The sequence below is a fragment of the Dipodomys merriami genome, unplaced genomic scaffold, assembly GCF_024711535.1.
Source record: "Dipodomys merriami isolate MVZ:Mamm:240054 unplaced genomic scaffold, mDipMer1.0.p SCAF_3, whole genome shotgun sequence".
NCBI lineage: Eukaryota > Metazoa > Chordata > Mammalia > Rodentia > Heteromyidae > Dipodomys > Dipodomys merriami.
The window spans coordinates 44210140-44224783 of record NW_027204492.1 but is presented as its reverse complement, the minus strand read 5'-3'; positions in this window follow the sequence as shown (position 1 = coordinate 44224783).

The window sequence follows — 14644 nt, the reverse complement described above, 5'->3', positions numbered from 1 at the left end:
ATGCCAAAACTAAACCAAGATGAGTTAAACCAGCTTAACAGGCCCATATCAAGCATTGAAATAGAAACAGCAATAAGAGACCTCCCAGCTAAGAAAAGTCCAGGACCAGATGGTTTTACAGCGGAATTTTACAAGGCCTTCAAAGCAGAGCTCACACCAATACTCCTCCAACTCTTCAATGAAATTGAAAGAGAAAGCTCACTACCGAACACAATCTATGAAGCCATCATAACCCTCATCCCAAAACCAGGCAGGGACTCATCAAAGAAAGAGAACTATAGACCCATTTCTTTGATGAACATCGATGCAAAACTTCTCAACAAAATTTTGGCCAATCGACTTCAACAATTCATCCAAAAAATCATACACCATGATCAAACAGGATTCATTTCAGGGATGCAAAGCTGGTTCAATATACGCAAATCAATTAATATTATTCATCACATCAACAGGAGCAAGAATAAGAACCACATGGTTATCTCAATAGATGCAGAAAAAGCATTTGACAAGATCCAACACCCCTTTATGATGAAGGTTCTGGAAAAATTAGGAATCCATGGAACATTCCTCAATACAATAAAGGCTGTATATGACAAACCTACAGCCAGCATTATACTCAATGGTGAAAAACTAAAGCCATTTCCTCTTAACTCAGGAACAAGACAAGGATGCCCACTCTCTCCACTTCTCTTCAATCTAGTATTAGAATGCCTAGCTACAGCAATAAGACAAGATGCAGACATAAAGGGGATCCAAATAGGGAAAGAAGAAATAAAACTCTCCCTCTTTGCAGATGACATGATCTTGTATTTAAAGAATCCCATAGACTCCACTCCCAAATTACTCAAGCTGATTCAAATCTTTGGCAAAGTAGCAGGTTATAAAATTAACCCCCAAAAATCAATGGCTTTTCTATATGCCAACAATGAGAAAAGTGTGGCTGAAATTAGGAAAGCAACTCCATTTGTAATAGCCCCACAAAAAATAAAATACCTAGGAATTAACTTAACCAAAGAAGTGAAGGACCTCTATGATGAAAACTTTAAAATCTTGAAAAAGGAAATCAACACAGAACTTAAAAAATGGCAAAACTTCCCATGCTCCTGGATTGGCAAGATTAACATCGTGAAAATGGCAATACTTCCCAAGGCTATCTACAAATTCAACGCGATACCTATCAAAATTCCACCCTCATTCTTCACGGAAATAGAGGAGGTAATCCAAAAATTCATATGGAACAATAAAAGACCCCGAATAGCAAAAATGCTCCTCAACGGAAAGAACACTGCTGGAGGAATATCAATACCAAATTTCAAACTCTACTATAAAGCCATAGTAATCAAAACAGCTTGGTATTGGCATAAGAACAGACCTCAGGACCAATGGAATAGAATTGAAAACCCAGAAATGAACCTACAGACCTATAGCCATCTAATCTTCGATAAGGAAGCTAAAACAATAGAATGGAAGAAAGACAGCCTCTTCAGTAAATGGTGCTGGCAAAATTGGTTAACTACATGTAGAAAACTAAAGCTAGATCCTTATATATCACCCTGCACCAGAATCAACTCCAAATGGATCAAAGACCTTGAACTCAAAGCAGACACTCTGAAAACATTACAGGATGGAATAGGAGAAACCCTAGGTCTCCTTGGCTCAGGTCGAAATTTTCTGAATAGAGACCCGGAAGCACAACAAATCAAAGAAAGGTTGGACAAATGGGATTGCATAAGATTGCAGAGCTTCTGCAGGGCAAATGACATAGCTGGCAAGATCAATAGAAAGCCCACCGATTGGGAGAAGATCTTTACTAGCCATACAACGGACAAGGGTCTCATATCTAAAATATACTTGGAACTCAAAAAATTAAACCACCCAACAACAAATCCTCAAAGAAACAACTGCCCAATAAATAAGTGGGCGAAAGGCTTAAAGAGAAGCTTCTCTGAAGAAGAAAGAAGGATGGCCAATAGACACATAAAGAAATGTTCAACATCCCTAGCCATAAAAGAAATGCAAATCAAAACAACATTGAGATATCACCTCACTCCAGTTAGAACAGCACAAATCAAGAACTCTAACAACAACAGATGCTGGAGGGGATGTGGACAGAAAGGAACCTTACTTCATTGTTGGTGGGAATGTAAACTTGTTCAACCACTTTGGAAAGCAGTATGGAGGTTCCTCAGAAGACTTCACGTAGATCTCCCCTATGATCCAGCAATCCCACTTTTGGGCATTTACCCAAATGTTTACAAACAAGACCACACTAAAGCTACCAGCACAACTATGTTTATTGCAGCATTATTTACCATAGCTAAGATATGGAACCAACCCAGATGCCCCTCAGTAGATGAATGGATCAAGAAAATGTGGTATATATACACAATGGAATTCTATGCCTCCATCAGAAAGAATGACATTTCCCCATTTGTTAAGAAATGGAAAGGTTTGGAAAAAATTATATTAAGTGAAGTAAGCCAGGCCCAAAGAAGCATAGGTCCCATGGTTTCCCTTATTTGCAATATCTAGTATAGGTATGAGTCAAGCGGAAAAGGTCAGATAATGTGATGTTAGGAAAATGAACCCTTAAATATGTATTTTAATGTTTTCGTTTCTTTCATGCATGTGTTTCTAACGCATTTATAAGATTATTTCTTTGTTGCTTTGTATGTCCCTCCCCCACAGTGTAACCCCCGCTTTCACTATATTTGATGTCAGTATAACATGTGGAGGAGATGGGGACAAACAAGTCGTTTAAGGATTCAGGTGGACCTGTTGCAACAATGAGAAGTACAAAATGTCATGTCAAAACCAGCTTTACAATGTCGGTGTGTGGGGGGGAGGGGGGTATAATTGGGTGAGGGGAGGGGGGTAAAATTGGGTGGGGGGAGGGGGGAGGCGGGGAAGGGAAGTGAAGGGTAAACAAAGGAGGAGGCTGCAATGCTTGGTAAGAAATGTATGCATTATCCTGCCCATGTAATTGTAGCCCCCCTGTACAGTATGTTCTCAAATAAAATAAAATACAATTAAAAAAAAAAAAAAGAAGCAGCATTCGAAAAAGAGTAACAATCAGGAGTTAAAAATCACTAACTTTTATTGATCTAGAAAATGATCATGCTAATTAAAATAACATTATGAAAATACTAATGATAAGATAATATTTAATAGATGACTGGCAAACCTGAAAACTGTTTAGCTAGACATTGGTGGGGTGGCTTACCCCTAAAAACTTACATACTCAGGAAGCTGAGATCTGAGGATATTGGATCAGAGTTCACCCAAGCATACAAATCCACAAGGCTGTTTTCTCTAATTAAGCAAAAAAGAAAACAGAACTAGAGGCATGGCTGAAGCAGTAGTGCCAACTGTGACTAGAACAAAGACTAGTGGGAGCTAAAAGTCCTGCATTCAAACCCAGTATCAGTACCAAATAAAGTCCACTGTTTAGATTAGTGTCTGGTACCTGATACTTGATTATGGCTACATGAACCTGTTTCCTAATTTACTACCAATATATACTGAAAATAAATAGATTCAAAAATTTTTGACATTCATCCTGGGCTGATAATAGTTCAAATCCCCACCAGTAATGATAGAGAGACTTTCTACTATATAGATCATAGGCTAAATTTCTCAGAAAGCTAATGCCTTAATATTGTAACTAGTTAGCTTCATACTTACACAAGTAAAAATCAAAAGGAAGAATCCAAGTGATCAAAATGATTCTGTATAATATATATTTGTAACAAAATTTAGAAACTCCTTAAAGAAAAACAACAAAGTTCACTCCTTAACAACAGAAAAGTCAGAAGGTCTAACATATGGCAGAAATTATCAAGCTTACAGAGAAACATGGAAATATCACCTATTAGCAAAGAAATAATCTTTCAATAAATGCACACAGAGAGCTGATCAGAGTTATGGCATTAACAGGTAAAGATATTTAAAATGTTGCTATAGTTTTCATATTTTCAAGATGGTAGAGGTTAACAGAAGTATGGTAATCAGATAAATATTTTTAAGCCAGTCAATTCTTTTTATAAATGAAAAATGTGATAGACTGATAGAGTTAGAAAATGTGATACAGAAAAGAGGTCAATAATAATAGGATAAAATAAAGCAACAAAGAAAAATTATAAATGTCTATATATGATTAGATATATTATCAATGGTTTAGTGAGAACATCAAGTAACTTTACATGAAATGAAGAGATAAGAAAATACTTGAAGAAGTAATGGTTGAAATCCTTTCAAGTTTGATGACAAACATAAATGAAAAAAATTAAAAAGATTAAAAACCCCAAATAGAAGAAACATAAATATAGCTATATCAGGAAATATTGTATTCATTTTTTGAAGTCAGTGACAAGTTAAAATTTTCAAGAAGCCATAGAAAGCAGACCCATTACAGACATTTCAACAGACATAAGAATGCAATCTCACCAATGGAATAGAAATGGAGACCCAGAAATGAACCCACAGACCTATAGCCACCTAATCATCAATAAGAGAACTAAAAAATAGAATGGAAGAAAGACAGCCTCTTCAGTAAATGGTGCTGGCAAAGTTGGTTAATCACCTGTAGAAAAGTAAAGCTAGATCCTTACATATCACCCTGCACCAGAATCAACTCCAAATGGATCAAAGACCTTGAAGTAAAAGGACACACCCTGAAAACATTACAGGAAGGAATAGGAGAAACTCTAGGGCTCCCTGTCACAGGCTGAACTCTTCTTATTAAAGACCCAGAAACACAACAAATCAAAGAATGGTTGGACAAATATGAATGCATGAAACCTCTGAGCTTCTGCATTACAAAGGCCAGAGCTAGCAAGATCAATAGAAAGCACACCGATTGGGAGAAGATCTTCACTAGCTATGCAACAGACAAGGGCCTCATATCTACAATGTATTTAGAACTCAAAAAATTAAATCCCCCAACAACAAATCCTCAAAGAAACAACTGCCCCATTACTAAAAACTTAGAGACTTCTCTGAAGGGGAAATAAGAATGCCCAATAGACACATGAAGAAATGCTCAGCTTCTCTAGCCATAAAAGAAATGCAAATCAAAACCACATTGAGATTCCACCTCACCCCAGTTAGAATGGCTATAATCAAGAAATCTAATAACAACAGATGTTGGAAGGGATGTGGCCAAAAGGGAACCCTATGGCATTGTTGGTGGGAGTGTAAACTTGTTCAACCACTTTGGAAAGAAATATGGAGGTTCCTCAAAACACTCCACATAGAGCTAGCCTATCAATCTCACTTTTGTGCATTTACCCAAAAGATCACAAACAATGCCATACTAAAGCTACCAGCACAACTATATTTATTGCCACATTATTCATCATAGCTAAGATATGGAATCAACAAATATGTCCCTAAGTAGATGAATGGATCAATATATATATATATATATGTATATATACATATATATTCCATTATATATGTATATATACATATATATACATATATATATATAATGGAATTCTATGGAGCCACCAGAAAGAATGACACTGCCTCGTTTGTTAGGAAACAGAAAGACTTGGAAAAAATTATATTAAGTGAAGTAAGCCAGTCCCCAAAATCAAGGTCCCATGGTTTCCTTTATTTGCAATAACTAGTTTACATATAGGATAATCCTACCAGACAAGCAAAGATCAAAAGCTATGTACATATGACCTTATAAGATGATAGTAAGCAAAATATACCTCAAATAGGAACACAAGGGTTTCTTTTTCTTTGTCACTGTTATTTTTTAATGTACTATGTAATTTTTTTTGTTTCTTTTGTATGTTCTTTGCCCATGGTATAACCCCTGTTGTCACTATATTTGATTCCAGTGCTCTGCATCTTGTATATACATTTTTCTAATATGGAGAGGGGAAAGGAAATAACAAAATGCTGAAATAAGGATACAGGTTGACACATTGTAACAATGAAGTGTAAAAGACACTAGGTTGAAATCGAACTTTACAACTGGGGGAGAGGGAGGAGTTGGGGATGTGGGGAGAGAAGGATAGTAGGAGAAAAACAAAGAGGGGTTAACAATGCTCTATAAGAAATGTACTCATTACCTTACTCATGTAACTGTAACCCCTCTTTATAGTGTCTTTACAAGAAAAAATATAGAAACAAGAAAACCATCTCACTAGATGTTATTTCTTTTTTCTTTCATTTCCCCCTTTGGTCTATCTCATGTCACTGCACTGTTTTTGATTTTAGTACTCTGTCTTGCATATAGATGTATCTAATTTGGGGAAGAACAGGGGAATAACAAAATGGTGAGAAAAAGAACAAAGGGTAAACCAATACAATAGTAATACTCAGAAGATATTATGCTGGAAATGAACTTTACAATTTGGGGGAAGGAAGTTGAGGGGTTAGGGAAAGTGGGAGAAAAACGAGAGAAAAGGTAACAGTGTTTAACAAGAAATGTACTCATTACCTAACTTATGTAACTGTAATTCCTTTGTACAATACCTTTACAATAATTTTTTTAAAAAAGAATACCATCACACTAGTAATCAGAAACTAACAAACATAGAAAATAATGGAGTGTCATTTCTGAGCCACTGAAAGAAAATAAGGAAATAAACAGCAAAAGATCAACATACAATTCTACCCCCCTAGGAAGTAAGTTACCAAAATATTTTTAAAAGACCATAGGATGACTTTTTCAGACAGCAAATATTGAAAGAATCTATCACTGTTGAACTTAAAGGAAATTTTTCGATACAGGAAAATTAGAATAAAAATGTATTAAATGATTATATAAATAAACCTAAAATATATTTTATTATTTTAGTCTTTATAGATAACTTTATAAAACAAATAACTTTATAAAACAAAAAGTACAATGACATGAATGTACAATATATGAAACAATAGAATAAAGCATAAAACAAAATGGAAACAGGTTTTTTATTGTACTATTTGCAGTTATTTCTTTTTACTTTCATTTTTTTCTTTTGGTTTATTCCTTTTTGTCACTGCTTTTGATTTCTGTACCCTTTTTCTTGTATATAAGTTCACCTGATTTGAGGAGGAGAAAGGGAATCATAGAAACGGTGAGACAAAGGGTGAACAAATTCAGCAGTGATACTAGACACTATGATGAAAATGACCTTTACAACTTGGGAGAAGTATGGTAAGGAAGTGTAAAGGTGCAAGAAATGAGGGGGAAGTAATACTGTTTAGAAAGAAACGTAGTCATTACCTTACTTATGTAACTTTAAACAATAAAATTTAAATTAAATAAATTTAAATAAAATTAAATAAATTAATTAATAATAAATAAATAAATAAAACTAATTGAATAATTAATTTAAAATTTTTAATAAAATTTAAATTAAAAAAATAAGAAAGGATAAAAGAGAAATGGAATTATGTATTTACAATTTAGTAGTACCTAAAGGTCACTCTTAATAACAAAATGTATATTTTAAATAAAACAGAAATTACTACAATATATACCAAGGCTATATTACAGTTAAAATGTACATAAAATGAAATCTTAAAATGCACACTACAGACAGATATCAGTAACTCATACCTGTAATCTTTACTACTCAGGACAGTGAGATCTGAGGATCATGTGTCAAAGCTATCTTATTTCCAATTGACCAGCAAAAATCCAGAAGTGGAGATGTGGCTCAAGTGATAGACCTCTAGCCTTGAGAACAAAGGTGAAAGACAGCACCAAGGCCCTGAGTTCAAAGCTGTCACAATTTTTTTTTGTCAGTCATGGGGCCTGAACTCGGCCTGAACAGTGTCCTTCAGCTCTTCAGCTCAAGGCTAGCATTTGACCACTTGAGCCACTGCACGACTTCTGGCTTTTTCTGCTTATGTGGTGCTGAGGAATTGAACCCATGCCTCATGCATGCAGGGTAAGCACTCTACCAATGAGCCACATTCCCAGCCCCCCAAAAAATTATTTTGAAATTTGTATTATTAAAGACTTGCTAAAAGTCCAAAAATATGACCTATATTGAAGACAATTTCATAGACTGCTAAGAAGAAATTTTTTGTCTCTTTCAAGCCTATCCCCAGAGATAATTTTGGCTGTAGTAGTGCAATCTGCCATCCTTTCTCCACAAAGATTGTTTAAATATAAATTTCAAAAGGCGTAAATCACAAAAGAAAAATAATAAATTAAATCATACTTCCCTGTATGTGTTCTTTAATAATTATTATTAAGGAAATGAAAAGTCATGCTACATATTAATTTGCAACACATATATAAACTTGTAAGTTGAGTCTATGAATAAATCTTCAATAAAAATGGAACAATACAATAATAAAAAAAGAACAAAGGGTTGGGCACATGTGGTTCACACCTGTAATCCTAGCTACTTAGGAGACTGAGATCTGAGGATCACAGTTCAAAGACAGCCTGGGCAGGAAAGTCCGTGAGACTCTTATCTCCAATTAATCACCTGAAAACTGGGCATGGTGCTGTGGCTCAAGTGGTAGAGTACTAGCCTTGAGCTGAAGAGCTCAGGAACAGCACCAAGGCCCAGAGATTAAGCTCCATGACCCACAAAAAAAAAGAAAATGAACAAAGGATGTGAATAACTGTGTCTCTAAGAATATTAAAATGTTAAAAGCAGCTCACAAAATATTGCTCAATATTATTAATCTTTGGGAAATATAAATTATAATTTCTGTGACATACCCATCCATTACATAAGGAGAAAAAGAAAAAAAAAGTTTAAATACTGACAGTTTCTTAAGGTGTGGAGCAACTGAGATTCTCATATTTCTGTTCATGTAAAATCATACAACTTTGTGAATTAAATTGGAAATTCCTCAATTGCCTACCAATGGGTAAATACATAAACAAATTACCAAAGACCATTCAGCAAGAAATGAATAAACAACTGGCACATGGAATAACACAGATGACAGAAATCATATATAAAAGACAATATACTGAAACCTTGGGACTACCATACACTCCTATAACCCCAGAATTCAGGAATCTAAGGTAGGAGGATAACAAATTTGAGCCTAATTTGGGGCGCATAATAAAACTTTGTCCCAAAAGGAACCAAACAATACAAAAGAAAATAAACTGCTCTGTTAAATGGTAAAAAAATAAATAAATAAATTCATATTCTAAGAAATTAAGAAAATATACACTGAAAAAATTACACGAAGTAATAGGAGAAAATCTAGGGCTACTTGGCACACGTGGAAACTTTCTTATTAAGTCCCAGAAACACAGCAAATCAAAGAAAGGTTGGACAAATATGAATGCATTAAATTGCAGAACTTCTGCATTACAAAGGACATAGCTAGCAAGATCAATAGAAAGCAAACAGCCCAGGCAAATGAAGCTCTGCCCCAGGAGGAGTGGCTTTCTTCACTGGGTAAACAGAGCCAGAGGTTGCTCCTCCCTACAACAACCTAGACAATCAATTGAAATTCAGTAAACATAAACCCTGTGAATGGCTCCAGACTGGGCTCTGGGAGTGTCTCAGGAGCTAGCCCCTCAGGGAAAAGCTACTGTTTGCTGAAAGAACTCAACTCTACCAGAACTTAGCCTCATCACAGCATCTATAAACTAGAGGAAACAGCCATCTCCCTCTTTCGTGATACTCAAAGCAGATCTTGCTCCCACTGAACTAGCCTGGGAGAAGGATCACAAAATCCTGGGTAAGCAGAGCATTTTTTTTAACCTGCTCAAATAAACTGACTTAAGAAACCAATCAAGCCATAGGAAAACCAAACACCACAAGCAGACCAGAGACTCCACCAAGAGACTGGTTACAGATACAAGGGAGATACAGGATCTACCTATCCACACACCCCCCCAAAAAAATCAAAGAACTCTTTTTTTGTACCTTTTTAAAAAAATTTTAGACTAAAAAATTGTTTTATATTAATCTTTTTTTCTCTTATAATTTTTATTCTAGGTGTATATGTGTGTGTGTGTGTGTGTGTGCTTTTTTATCTCTACTGACCTTTTGGTCCTTTTTTTTTTGCTTTCTCATTCTTTACATTTTTCTTCACTTTCGTTCTTTTTTGCGTGACTTAATTGTTCATCTGCTCATCCTCAGATATACCCATGGTCGATTATTAGACCTTATCCCCCATTGTGTACACATATAATCCAGAAATTTATTACTCACTTCAAAACCTCTTAGGCTTAAATTCCTTAATAGCAGTATTACCTCTTTATACCTATATAATTTTTAGGAATTTTTATTTTTTACTTTTTCATGTCTCCTTTCTATCCCTCCCTACCTCGCATCCTATCCTCGTTCTTTTCTCAATTTCACCAATAAAATTCGCTAATTTTTAAGTTTCACTTTTTCAATTTAAATTTTTGTTTTTCTTTTTATTCTTGTCTCTTATTTTTCTTTTCTCTCTCTCTCCTATCATTCTGTCCAATCCATTACCCTCTTTGAGATTAAGACTTGGTTAATTTCACTCTCCTTTTACCTTTCCACATCCCTCTAATCCTATTTTTCCCATATTTCTCCGTAAGGCTAATAATTTCTGGTTTGCCAAATTCTTCTTTGCTGTTCTTAGCCCAATAATACATAGTTATTTGATATTCAATAGATTGTATCTGCTGAACTAAATTGTATCTGCAGACTTTTGACTGTGCAACTACAGGACTTTGGTTGATAATTACCTTAAAATAGTGTTCTAGCAGAAAATTTGTGTTAATTTCATACGAAGTTGGTGGAACAAGCTGGAAAAGCACAAGAAAAATGGCAAGTCCGGGTATCTCAACTCACACTCATGATAATCAGGGGACAGAACAGATAATGAATAATACAGAGGAGAGTTCATAAGAAGCACTACAAACACTACTGGAAAACATGGTGAATAAAAGATTGAAAACCTGCAAAGGACTCAGTGTGACTGTGATAGGGAGAGAGAGAAGCCAAACCAAAGATCAATACAAGAATCTCATGAGTGTGATGAAGCTACTCAAAGATTGCGTGAGCAGGCTGAGAACAGTCAAAGAAATAGACAGGAATTGCATGAGCAGGCTGAGAACAAACAAAGAGAAAGTCAGGAATGGCTTGAGCATGCAAAGAACAGTCAAGGAGAACTACAGGATTTGCATGAACGTGAGGAAGCTAATCAAAGAGTAATACAGGAATTGAGAGAATGGGATGAGAATGAACAAGGATCAATAGAGGCATTCATGGAATCCAGAAACAGACAGCTGAAAGGAGTCAGGGATACAACAAAGTGAATGCTGAATGGAGCCCAACAGAAGGAATGGGAGTCCAAGGAAACCGTAACCAATCAACTAAGTGATTTGAGTATAAACACTGAACACCAAATTAAGGAAGTAAAGAAGTTCATAGAAGAGCTAAAACAAAGTTCCAACAAAGAAGTTGAAGCCATCAAAGCTGACTATTTAGAAGGAAAAGAAATAAAAAACAAAGTAGAAACACTTGACAGTAGGTTAGACCATGCAAAAGACTGAATCTCCGGGATTGAAGACAGCCTAGATATTATAGAGAAAGAACAGACAACTATTCAAGACAAATCCAAGAAATATGATAGATCTAGTCAACATTTGAAAGACACGATCAGAAGGCCTAATCTAAGGATAATGAATATAGAGGAGCACCTAGAGACAGAAATTAATGGTCTAGCAAAATTGTTTAAAGGATCCTAGCAGAGAACTTCCCAAACATGCCTATTCAGTTACAAGAAGCTGTTAGAACTCCAAATAGACCAGACCAAACAGGACATCCCACCATCACATTATAATCCATACAGTATCAATTCAGACCAAGGAAAAGATCCTTAAAGCTGGCAAGGAGAAAAGATCAATCACCTATAAAGGGAAACCAATTAGAATCACCTCGGATTTCTCAGCAGAGACAATCAAAGCAAGAAGAGCCTACAATGATGTATGCCATGCCCTAAAGACAAACAAATATCAACCAAGAATACTGTACCCAGCTAAACTCTCCTTCATAATCGAAGGTCAAATAAAAACCTTCCATAATAAAGCAAACAGAAACAATATATCTCCACCAACCCAGCCCTACAAAAGATACTTAAAGATGTCCTACACATAGAAAACAAACAAGACCACAATAAAGGCCAAGAAAGCACACCCAAACTGAGAATACAAGAACTATAGTAAGAACCCAGTTGCCACAGCCCGCAAGAAGGTATATAACATGGCAGGAACTCCCAAATAACTTTCAGTCCTATTTCTCAACATTAACGGACTTAATTCTCCAATTAAGAGACATATACTGTCTAGTTGGATTAAAAAGCAAGGTCCTTCTATCTGCTGCCTTCAGGAGTCACATCTTGCCCGTAAAAACAAACACATTTTCAATGTGAAAGGCTGGAACAAAAATCTACCAAGCAAATGGCCCACATAAACAGGCAGGAGTTGCAATCTTCATATCAGATAAAATAGACTTCAAAATAAAATTAGTAAGAAGAGATAGAGAAGGTCACTACATACTAATTAGGTGATCTCTACCTCAGGAGGATATTACAATTCTAAATATCTATTCGCCAAACAAAAGAACACCCAAAATTATCCAAGAAACACTACTTTCCCTCAAATCTCACATAAATCCAAAGACATTCATTGTTGGGGACTTTAACACACCACTATTCACACTAGATAGATTCACTCGGCAAAAACTCAACAGAGAAACTGCATATCTAAGCAACTGTATAGATCAGAAAGATTTAACAGACATTTCACCCAGCAGCATCAGAATACACGTTGTTCTCCACAGCACACTGAACATTTTCCAAATAGACCACATTTTAGGTCACAAAGCAAACTTGTCCAAATTCAGAAACATTGAAGTGATACCTTGCATTCTCTCAGACAACAAGGGAATGAAATTAGAACTCAACACCAAAAGCCAGCAAAGAAAGTCCTGTAACACATGGAGGCTGAACAACACACTACTGAACCACCAGTGGGTCATGGAAGAGATTAGAAAGGAAATTCAAATGTTCATGATATTCAACAAAAATGAACACACAAATTACCAGCTCTTCAGGCACAGAGCAAAGGCAGTACTCAGAGGCAAGTTTCTAGCTCTGAGTTCCTACATCAACAAATTAGAGAGACCTGAAACCAACAATTTAATGAAATATCTGAGCCTCCTTGAAAAAGAGCAACAAGATAAACCCCAATCTAGTAGATGGAAATAAGTAAAATTAAATCAGAATTAAATGAATTAGCATCCAAAAAAAAAAGAGTTGGTTCTTCAAAAAAATTAACAAACTTGAAAGATCCTTAGCAAATATCAGAAAAAGAGGAGAACACACCCAAATAAATAAACTCAGAGATGAGAATGGAAACATCACCACAGAAACAACCAAGATTCAGAACATTATAAGGGAATACTTCTCAAACATTTATGCTAAAAGTTTGAGAACTTGGCAAAAATGTACCCTTTTCTAGCAAAATCAACATGCTAAAACTAAAGCAAGATGAGTTAAACCATCTTAACAGGACAATATCAAGCATTGAAATAGAAACAGCAATAAGAGACCTCCCATCTAAGAAAAGCCCAGGACCAGATGGATTTACAGTGGAATTCTACAAGGCCTTCAAAGCAGAGCTCACACCAATATTCCTCCAACTCTTCAATGAAATTGAAACAAAAAGTTCACTAAGGAACTCATTCTATGGAGCCATCATAACCCTCATCCCAAAACCAGGCAGGGACTCATCAAAGAAAGAGAACTAGAGACCCAATTCTTTGATGAACATTGATGCAAAACTTCTCAACAAAATTTTGGCCAAACGACTTCAACAATTCATCCACAAAATTATACACCACGATCAAACAGGATTCATCTCAGGGATGCAAAGCTGGTTCAATATACGCAAATCAATATAATTCATCACATCGACAAGAGCAATGATAAGAACCACATCGTTATCTTAATAGACGCAGAAAAAACAAGACCCAACACCTATTTATGATAAAGGTTCTGCAAAATTAGGAATCCAAGGAACATTCTTCAATATAATAAAGGCTGTATATGAAAAAAGTACAGCCAGCATTATACTTAATGGTGAAAAACTAAACCCATTTCCTCTTAACTCAGGAAAGAGACAAGGATGTCTACTCTCTCCACTTCTCTTCAATTTTGTATTAGAATGCCTAGATACAGCAAAAAGATAACATGCAAACATAAAAGGGATCCAAATAGGGAAATGAGAAGTAAAACTCCCCCTCTTTGCAGATGACATTTTCTTCTATTTAAAGAATCCCATGGACTCCATTCCCAAATTACTCAAGCTGATTCAAAATTTTGGCAAAGTAGCAGGGTATAAAATTAACCCTCAAAAAATCAATGGCTTTTCTGTATACCAACAATGAGAAAGGTGTGACTGAAATCAGGAAACCAACTCCATTCATAATAGCCCCACAAAAATAAAATATTTAGGAATTAACTTAACCAAAGAAGTGAAGGACCTCTATGATGAAAACTTGAAAAACCTGGAAAAGGAAATCAAAACAGAACTTAGAAAGTAGAAAAATCTCCCATGCTCCTGGATTGGAAGGTTCAACACCTTGAAAATGGAAATACTGCCCAAGGCTATCTACATATTTAATGGGATAACCTATCAATATTACAACCTCATTCTTCAAGGAAAGAGAAG